Source organism: Sciurus vulgaris, assembly GCF_902686455.1.
Source record: "Sciurus vulgaris genome assembly, chromosome: 9".
Taxonomy (NCBI): Eukaryota; Metazoa; Chordata; class Mammalia; order Rodentia; family Sciuridae; genus Sciurus; species Sciurus vulgaris.
The window spans coordinates 139220668-139231208 of record NC_136469.1 but is presented as its reverse complement, the minus strand read 5'-3'; the positions used below and the strand labels follow the sequence as shown (position 1 = coordinate 139231208).

Here is a 10541-nt window from a genome sequence, read left to right as displayed (position 1 = left end):
AGCATGCTGAGCACTGGCTCTACCATGGAGCTATGTAGGCCAGCCATCACCCGTCCTTATAAAGCCACCTGAGCTAGACTTTGAGATCAGAGAGAGGCCTTGAAGTATTTTCAACAAATAACTGTGATGACTCTCTTCTCTATATTAACTCATTCAGCAACCGGAATGCTAAGAGTTCCCAGTGTAGACCATGGACCTCTCAGAAACATTGGTTCTAATCAATATGATCCCTTGCTTCTTGATCCTGTCCCCCAAGCTCCAGGACCCTTCTCTTTGTCTGGATTTTTCGTAGTTTTGTGAACAGCTTCCACCCTGGCTCAACCACATGGAGAGGTCCGTGTTTGAGGGCAAGGCTGCTGTTTCCCAGACCAGCCGAGAGCTTCTCTGCAGCAGTCTCGGGAGCCCCTGCGTGCCTTCCTTGACGGGATCTGACTCCGATGGCTGCTGTGCAAAGCTTGGGTGTCGCAGAAGGCTAAAGGGTCCTAGAAGCTCAGCACTCACGCATGGCCATCTCTCCTCACGCCCGTGTCGAAGGGCCAGGCTGTCTCCATCTTTTTGCCCCAGTTCTGTTAGTACCAGTGTCTGTCTTAAGAGAAATACTCCGCAAGTATGGGAGCAAAGAGCAGAGGAGAAGACCGAGGCCCGAGCGTGGATGAGGCTCGTGGCTGACTGACCCTCAGCTCTCTGAGTTTTCACTACGGAAATGTTGGCCATCCTTGGTGCTGGGGCCGGGGGGCGCCTCCTTTCCCCCGTCCCACGAGTTCGTGATTCATGGCCCCGGATCACCAGGCTCGCTCCTCCTCTCTGCTCTCATCCCTGTCTTCTTCCTCCCTGGTGAGCAGGAATAACAAGAGCTCACCGGTGAGTTTTCCGGGGGAAGTAGTAGGGCAGGCCCAGTCCCCCTGGGCCCCTTCTTTCTCCCCTTACAGCTGGCTTGCCTGCTGACTGACTTTGGTCCCTTTCCCCTAGTGACGCTCAGTTAGGGCCTGCCCTTGCTGGGGTAGCCTGAGGTCTCCACCCGCCTCCCTCTCCTGTTCTTCCTGGGAAGAGCTTTTGCAGGGAGCATGCACTCCTGTGTTCTGGGAGGCCACTTCTACACTGCTCAGGGAGCTGCTCCAATTCAGAAGGCCTTCGATTTCTGGGAGGGTCTAGCTGATTCTGGGTCCGATATCAGCCCTGTTACCCAGGAGGCTCCTGACCTAGGGAAGATAACACTGTGTACTTGCCTACAGGGGGCTTGCTGTATCAAATCAATCAGTTCTGAATTTAAGCTCGGCAAGTTGAAGCTCTTTTACGGAAATCCCAGGCTCCCACTCTGGAAAAGTCGACATTCCCTGGCTCCTGAAGAGGCTCTGTTTAGTGGGAATGTGTTGGCTGCACCTCAGTGCCAGTGGGGGAATGAAGGGGACCTACTCTCATGTGACCCTCTTTCCTGGGCCGATCAGGACCAGCCGAACATAGAGATTTGAAAGAGACACAATCCAGTAAAGAACTGCAATGGCCTGGCCCTTGGGAATTCCCAAAACATTGCCAACCGAAGCCTTTCGCAGGCAGAGGAGGCCAGCCCACCCACTGCGGCTGCTGAAATGTGTAGAGGAAGCTCAGCTGTGTGCAGACAGATGCTTCCCAGGCCTTTCAAAGGAGCTCTGGTGGCTCCCAGCCAAGCCAGCCTGGGGTGCCGTGTGCTGAGTGTCACTTGCCAGGCTGCCTGGCCGGCTGTCCTGGAGGGTGCAGAAGCCAGTTTAGCCACCTGGGAATTCGCGTCTTATGTTTAACGAGGCGGAATCAGTGCTCTCCTGTGGGGGATGGGCCTCTGTTCTCAGTGCTGCTTTGACAGTGGTGGCCTCAATTTGAATCACGTGACATGGTCCAATTACTTTTTCACCTGAAATCAGTGTTGGGCTAGAGAGTGGCATTCCTGATGCACTTATCAGGTACATTTAGAAGGACACCATAAGATAATGGTTTTAAATCTATACGTGTTCAACAATTAAAGAGGGAATTACAGACCAGCCACTAGATGCACCCAGGTGTTTCAAATAGCTCCTGACTTCTGGATCCTTCTATACCTGTAGCATTCTTGAAAGGACTCCTTAGAATTACTCTCTGTCAGAATAATTACATAACTTTATATGTAAGTTGGGAAAAAAAGCAGATACATACATGAGAAAATAAAAATCAGCCCTCATTTCAACAGCAGAGTCAGCGATTTATAATCAGAGCGTATTTCATTGTGTAACCTGATTTTTTATCTCTCAGAGAAAAAGTTGTGAACATATCCTCACATCTTCAAATAGTTTTGAGCAGTATTTTCATTGCTACATTGTGTGGCTAGAAAATGCATATACTATTGGCTCCCCAGTGTGGAAAAGGACTACCTAAGGCACCCCCAATTCCAGGTCAGCTCGCTGAGAGGCCTGCTGGAGGAGGTCCATGCTGAAGAAGCAGAGCAAGAAAGCTGAGCCTGATGCAAGAAGAGCGTCATCTCCAATGTTCTCTTAGGTGTGGTCTAAACCTCACACTAGAAGTGGTTATTTTGCAAAAGAGAAAACCATTAACGAGTATTAGCAAGGACACGGAGAACTTGTACACCGTTGTAAACTGGTACAGCCATCAGGAAAATAAGGTGGAAGGTCCTCAAAAAATTAAAGAGGAAAATTACCCTGTGATCTGGCAATCCCAGTCCCAGCCACAAGATGAAATCAGTATACGAAGGGCTGTCTGCTCTCCTGTGTCCCTTGCAGCATTGTTCCTAAGAGTCAAACTGTGGAACCAGCCCACATAGCACTGCAGAAGAATGGATAAACTGTGCTACCTACTCAGGATGGACTGCTCTTCGGGTCAGTACAGAAGGACGCTCCATCGCTTGCAACCACATGGATGAACTTGGAAGGCACTGTCTTAAGTGAAATGAATCAGCTAGAGAGACAGACGCTGCAAGATCCACCACATGTGGACTCACAGAAGTAGAGAGGAGAACGGTGGTCACCAGGGCCTGGGGTGGGGAGGCGGTGGGGAGGTGGTGGGGCAGATGTTGCCCAAGCGTGCATAATTCACTGAGTCCACTTAGTCAATTATCCCCCAACATGGAGAATCAAGCTAGTAACCACGTGGGTTGTTCTTAGAAATCACTGAAGAGGTGTGTTTTAAGTGTTCTCATCACAAAATGATGATAAAGGTGTGAGGGAAATCATGGGGCCATTAGCTCAATTCACTGTTCCACAATGCACATGTATTTCAATGCAACATGTGGCATGCAATCAACGTACACAACATTTTTTTTTTTTTTGTGGAGGAGGCAGTACCGGGGATTTAACTCAGGGTCACTAGACCTCTGAGCCACATCCCCAGCCCTATTTTGTATATTATTTAGAGACAGGGTCTCACTGAGTTGCTTAGCACCTCACCATGACTGAGGCTGGCTTTGACCTCGCCATCCTCCTTCCTCAGCCTCCCAAGCTGCTGGGATCACAGGAGTGCACCACCACACCTGGCTTATGTACACAACTTTGACCTGCTGATTAAGATCTGTAAAAAGAAGATTATGGAAAGAGGCTTCTCAAAGTTTGAACTCCGGGGCTAGAAGAATAATGAAGATCTACAAGCAATCAACAAACATATGGAAAATATTCAACATCTCTAGTAATAAGATAAATGCAAATCAAAACCACACCTAAGATTCCATCTCACCCCAATTAGAATGGCGATTATCAAGAATACAAGCAACGATAGGTGTTGGTGAGGATGTGGGGAAAAAGGTACCCTCATACATTGCTGGTGGGGCTGCAAATTAGTGCAGCCACTCTGGAAAGCAAGTGTGGAGATTCCTTAGAAAAACTTGGAATGGACCCTCCATTTGACCAGCTATCCCACTCCTTGGCCTATACCCAAAGGACTTAAAATCATCATACTACAGAGATACAGCCACATCAATGTTCATAGCTGCTCAATTCACCATAGCCAGACTGTGGAAACCAACCTAGATGCCCTTCAATTGATGAATCAATAAAGAAACTGTGGTATAATATATACAATGGGAATATTACTCAGCTATAAAGAATGATAAAATTATGGCATTTGCAGGCAAATGGATGAAATCAGAGAATATCATGCTAAGTGAGATAAGCCAATCTCAAAAAACAAGGACGAATAATATCGCTGATAGTGGATGATGACACATAATGGGTGGGTGGGAGGGGTTAGTGTTAGGGTTACAGTTAGGGTTAGGGAGGGGGGCAAGAATGGAGGAAAGACTGTATAGAGGGAAAAGAGGGGTGGGAGGGGTGGGGGGAAGGGAAAAAATAACAGAATGAATTAAACAACTTACCCTAGTAAATTTATGTTTACAAAATGGTATGCCTTTATGCCATGTACAAACAGAGAAACAACATGTATGCCATTTGTTTACAATAAAAAATAAATAAATAATGTACCCAGGAAGGATTTCAGGCAGAGGGGATGGCAGCTAATCAAATCCCTTTCCTGGCCATCAGATATGGACTGCCCCTCTGCTGCCCAGGAGAGCTTCAGATTGTTGCAGCCGGCCACTGCTCTGTCCTGCCCATCCCCCCCCGACCCCCACACACCTAATGAAGGAGTGTGTTATCCTGTCCTGGTCCACCCAGTCTATTTTAGCTAGGTTGCCCTTTTAGTCTAAAGGTCTCTGTATAAGAAGAGCCACCTTACAGATCTACTTGCATATCAGGAGACAGACCTTGAGCTGCCAGCAGCTCTAGATAAGACTGTTGGGTATTTGTCAGTGGAGGGAAGCAAAGTGGAATTTGTGATCAAAAGTGTAGATTGCCGGATACTTTGTTGTTTATTGCACCCTGAATAGCCACTTCCCCTTCCTGCCTCCACGGGGGAGTATGTTTTCTCTGCCAGATGGTTGTTGGGCTTCATCCCAGGACATGATTTTGGCCAATGAATTGGAGGAAATACTGACGTGTCCTCTTATAAAGCAGATGCTCAGAGAGTTGCTGGAAGTTGCCCCAGTGCAGCTTCCTCTCTCCTCCTCCACCTTGCTGACGCCCTCCTTTTGAGTTGGGATGAGAAGAGAGGTCAGACCATCCACAACTAACCCATGTCGAAAAACAGAACCCAGCACTCATGATGAGTAAGAAGTAGATATGAGTTACGGTTAGTCACTGAAACATTGACGTTAGTTCTTACATTACACTTCCACAGTAAAAACCAGAAAATACAAAGGACATAGGGAGAGATATTTGGAAAGGTGGGTTGAGGTAGGAATTTGGAAAAACTCTCAGTCATCTGTTTTTATTGTGTGTGATTAAGCAATAACTCAACCATTTTATTGTAAAAAAAGACACAAAATATGCACTTCTCTGCTTCAAACATTTATTACGTCTAGCTCAGCAGCGGTGGCTCCATTCACATTGCTGTGTGGACCATTACTATGCTCATCTTCACGACATTATAATATTCCAATGGAGAATGTAGATCCATTACAAAGTTAACACAATTTTAAAAGAGAGGAAAGGATTCTTCAGACACTTTTGAGGGGTAAATCCTTTCTATGTGTTTCAAGATAAATGATGAAAACTATTTTCGTGAATATTTCTTCTTTCTACATCTCTCCTGACCCTGATTCAAACCATGGAAAGATCATCAGCAATTCCTTCCTCAAAGAATTTCTTTCTGGCACCAAAATAGACTTTCTGAGACCACGATGTCACTTTCGTCCTTTGAAAAGTTCTAGGCTTCGTGGACGACCTCCCCATGAACAAGAAGGGGGAAGAAAACATGAAGCTCTGCATGCAAGGAGGGACGGGGAGGGAAGGAATTGAGGGAGGCCCTGTGAGTCTGGAGAGGAGGGGGCTGCTGCCCTGTGTGGGGACAATTCTGGTCCTTCCATTAAAGTGGTCAGCGCAGCTGCCATTGAGCATGTCCCTCAGCCAAGCACCAGCAGAACTGGGCAGCAGCAAAGCGCAGCCTTCAGGGGCGCAGCAGTGGAGAGGGAGGTTTCCATGGCCCCAGGATGTCCTGAAGGTCAAGGCCCGCCTCCTTCTCTAAGTGCCATTAAACCCCCAGAGCTCTGGACACATGGCAGATGGCAAGGCCCAACAGACTGGGACTGAATTCCCACCAGGCTGGGGAGCAGGCATTGAAACTGATTTGAGAAAGTGGAGCTTTGCGTCCAAGTTCATGGACCACGTTTCCATTTCCTACTTACGGTCTTAAAACCTCGGTTTCACTGAGGGAGCAAGTAAGCTGAGGTGGTCAGGACTCCTTGTGCAAAGTCATTCGCTTGCACAGTGGAGCAGAATTAGAACCCAGCCCCAGTGCTCGATGCCAAAGCTAGGCCTTCCAGAACCCAGCAGAGCCTCCAGGTCTCAGTACCTACTGTCAAAACACACTCTGGACTTTTTTTTTTTTTTTTTTAATGATAGGAGCCACTGCAATGGCTGGACTTCATTGGAAAAGAAGGAACTTCATGGCACACACGCTGAGCAAGTGAGCGCAGGGGCTCCGCGGGCAACGGGTTGGGGAACCAGCTTGCAGTGGGCTCCACGGTTTGGGAGTCCCTGAGTCTCACCCTTGTGCAGCAGAACCAGATGACAGCACTGCTGTCCCCTTCGCAGGTGCAACCCACGGTGCGCTTGTTAGTGATGGGTGGGACTAAGGTAGGGACTTCCTTGTGCCTGAAGCCGCTGTGGGGGAAGTGTACTGCATGGGTCCTGTCCCTTCCTTGCAGCTGTCGTGACCTCCCTCTCCAGCCCAGTGGCCTGCTCACCGTCAGTAGGAATACCACCTTGAGAAGCCATGGAGCACACGGTGGCCACTCCTTTGGGACCACAGGCCCTCAAGGCCTGGTGGACCAGCGCTCCTGCTCCTGGAAGTAACCTTGAAGGCATCAGGTCCGCTTCCGGCAGCACACTTTAGACCTTCACCTACAAGGATATGAGAGAGGGATCCCATGATTATCAACTCGCACAAGTCCCCCTCACTTGCTTTATGTCTTTTCCAATCTCGAATGCCTAAGGGCCTAAAAATGAATTATTCTTCAGCACCAGTCGATGATTTACAAATATAAGACGCATCGATCGAAAATAGTTAAAGGAAAACATATCAAAAAGCATCACAACATAACAGCAACAAATAAAATCCCAAGTCAAGTGGTAGAAAGAAAACAAAATAGCAAAATATATTAAGGAGTTAATAATTCATAGAATTAAAAAATAACCTGATGAGCTGAGTTTTTATGTGAAAAGGCAAACATATAGCAAATTTAATCCAATTAAAGGAAAATGTTAGGTGCATATAGGAATAGAAGAACAATACCGCAGAAACATGGTTTACTATAAGAAGAAAATGATACGTGCTACAGTGTACTCAAAATAAACTGCCGAAGATCACAGTGCAGTTTTACTGCCAGCTTATTTTACCCAATTTCCTCACCATTAAGTCACTGAAGACAGAGCCTCTGTCGTTGTGGTCACTGTATGCCCAGTACCCTGGCAAACTCAGCACACAAAGCAAAAGCTCACCTAGTTCCATCACATGCCGAGCGTTCCCTGGGACCACGGAGTGGGCTCTTTGCCATTCACCTGGAACTGAAAATGACTGAAAAAACAGAAACCCAGAATAGGACCCTAAAAAGGGAGAAACTGAAAATGGTCATGAGCGCTTATTTCTAGTACATGGGTTATTAGTACCTAAACTTAAAAGGGGGAAGTAACACAAATTATTTTTAGAAGGTAAACAGAATGTGAACCCAATTCACATTATAAAACTAACAACTTAGAAATTGCCATAACAAGTTGTTAAAAATCTCTTACTGATGCCTAATGAAAGACCATTTGTGGGACTGAACTGTCAGGGTTCTCACAGTGTAAAATCTAGGTTTCAAATGCAGCTGCTGCTATCTACTAAGCACAGGGTCTGACGTAATTCCTCAGCCCGGGTCAGCTTCCTCACTGCAATGGGCTTTACTTCTGTTGGTTTTCCTAGGTATAAAATCCAATCCATCACAAATGATCACTGCTGCCTTACTGGACATGGTTTATTTCATTAGCCAGAGGATTATAGAATGTGCTTATGTGTTTTGTCAGTGTGGAATACTATAGATCATGAACTATCACAACTTTCTGATAGTAGCTTGCAGCCTGGTAAAGTGGGCATTTACTGACCCATGGTGAGTCAATTTGCTCAGACTACCAGTTTCCTCATCTGCAAAGGAAAAAAGAAGGACTGAGTCCATTGCTTTATGCCATTCAGTTTCAAAATGATAAGGAAAATATAAGTAGGATTTGAATCTTCAAAGTGGTACTGTTCCCATCTTTCAGAGGACATCATGTTTTTATATTTGAAACTATGCATACATTCAGGGGGAATATAGGTCTCATGGATTTGATGTTTTGTACCTTCCATAAGAACAGTAGTTCTTCCTAAGCATCTTAAAGACTGTCAGACACTTTCAGAAATGAATGAAATGTATGGACCTTCTCCCCATATATATATGTTGTTATATATGGGGAGAATGATATATATATATATATATATATATATATATATATATATATATAAAACATTTTGTGCATTGTGCACCTGTGTATGTAGAAAAACAGGTGGACATGAAGTCTGCATACAGCTTCAGGAAACCCTGCATGTCTTGGCTCCTTGCTCTGAGTCATGGTTGGTCTAATCAAACATGAAAACTTAAATTTTGAGTAAATTCTCAAAATCACCTCCAATTTTGCAGTGTCAGAATAATTTAGAATGAACGATTTCAAATAATTTTTAATGAAAATCTTATGAAATCTCCTGAGTAGGACATGCCCCCTAGTCCAGGTGAGTAGAGATACAGGTCACAGGATTTTCCCTGTAGGGTCCCATTCTTCAGGTAAATCCTTGGTATCTCCTTCACCCAGCAGGCGTTGGGTCTCGAGGAATCTTCAAGTATCTTGTGGTTCAGATCCCTTAGCTGTCTGATAAGAAAAAAGAGGCCAAAGAAAGGGAAGCAATGTCCTCTGGGTCTCACAATTCTCCTTAGCCTTGCTGATAAAACTAGCTTTTGATTGCTAGGGAAAACTATTTAAATTAATACTCACTTTACCTCTCCAAACCGTTCAATTTAAGGATGGTCTCATATGACCTCTCATTTGGGATTTCCATGATCTATTGATAATTTAACTATCCAGAATAACAATATTCTATTTAATGATTAAAGTTATTTCAGAACCCAAATAAAATATGTCCATATTCCATAATCCAGTATATTCCAAAGAACTCTGGATTCGGATTCTCTTTTCCTTTTGATGGATACAACTGAACTCTCAAGATAGCCAAACACTGTCACATATTTCATATCCCTCGCAGAGATAACACAGTGATTATCTGACTAGGGTTGTGCCAGGAATGTACTTACATTGCATTTCTTTTGGTTTTTGGAGAAGAGCATTTTCTTTGGAGAAATACAAAAACCATCAAAAATTGTTTACCCTTTCAAATTTTTTCCTAGCGTTCAACACCTACGATTAATTCCAAGATTGTGATATTGTCTTCCTCTGTGCCCTGTGTGCTCTCAGACACAGGGGCCTGCATCATCTGCTGGTGTCAGCTTTGCTGGAAGTGACTGGCGGTGAGACGCCCGTGAGCCCCTGGGCTCATGACTGATAGAGCACACTGTGTCACAAAGGTGAAGAAAGAACCAGTGATTTGAAATCAGTGGCAGTGTTTATTACAGGTAAGTGCTTCTCATCAGAAGAGTTCAAGTGAAAATAATAAAAAGGTAAGGTGCAAAAATTCCAGCCTGTCCCAGTGCAGTGAGAACGGACTCAATCAGAGGAAGTGAGGAGGAGACTCTGGGTGTGCAAGACCCCACGAGCCCCAAACATTTGCAGAAACCTCTTGAAACTCCACAACCCAAATTCTCTAGCTTCCCAGCAGCTCTCCAGCTGAACCGGCTGTCTGCTGCTGTGGAACACTCGATGGGGACCGTAACTTGTATTTTATTCTTCATTCTGCTGGGTTTTTCCTCACCTTGATTTAAGCCCCTGGGACACCCTCTCTTTGGAGGCAGTCAGGTTGCAAGACTGAAAGCAGAACTGTCTGAGGTGAACCTGTTTTCAGAGTCAGCTTTTGAACAAAAGCAAAAGTCTCTGTCCTCTCATTGACCTGGGAGCATAGAGGGTCCTCCACAGTGACAGACTGAACTTTTCCCCCTCTTCCAAGCCCAAGGGAGTTCATAAACAGGTTTAAATGCAGTTGAAGAAATTATTTCAGCCTCTCTTAAATACTAGTCCTACCTATTTTTTTCTTCACTTTCTGCTTTTACTCCACCTCTACCCTGACAGTCACAGAGTCTATACCCCTCTTGGCAACCAGGCTGGCCCTGTCCCTTGAGAATTGGAGGGGTCTAGAGGACTTTTAAAGCATACAATCAGCTTAGTGTGACTGGAAAACCCTGCCCTTTGTCCAGGATCACATGACTACATTCTATAGCAGAATCTTGACCACATCCCCAATTTCCCGGCTCGCTCCAGGACACACACCGAGGGAGTCCTTTTGGAATCTCAGTT

The 10541-nt window shown here is 45.5% G+C and overlaps 1 pseudogene across 1 annotated transcript; it reads right to left on the bottom strand.

Annotated features, from left to right (window-relative positions):
- Positions 1-6452: 6452 nt before the first annotated feature.
- Positions 6453-6875, bottom strand: LOC306669846 (cytochrome c oxidase subunit 5B, mitochondrial-like; annotated as a pseudogene). The gene has a single exon. The product of its transcript is annotated as a cytochrome c oxidase subunit 5B, mitochondrial-like (transcript).
- Positions 6876-10541: the final 3666 nt, after the last annotated feature.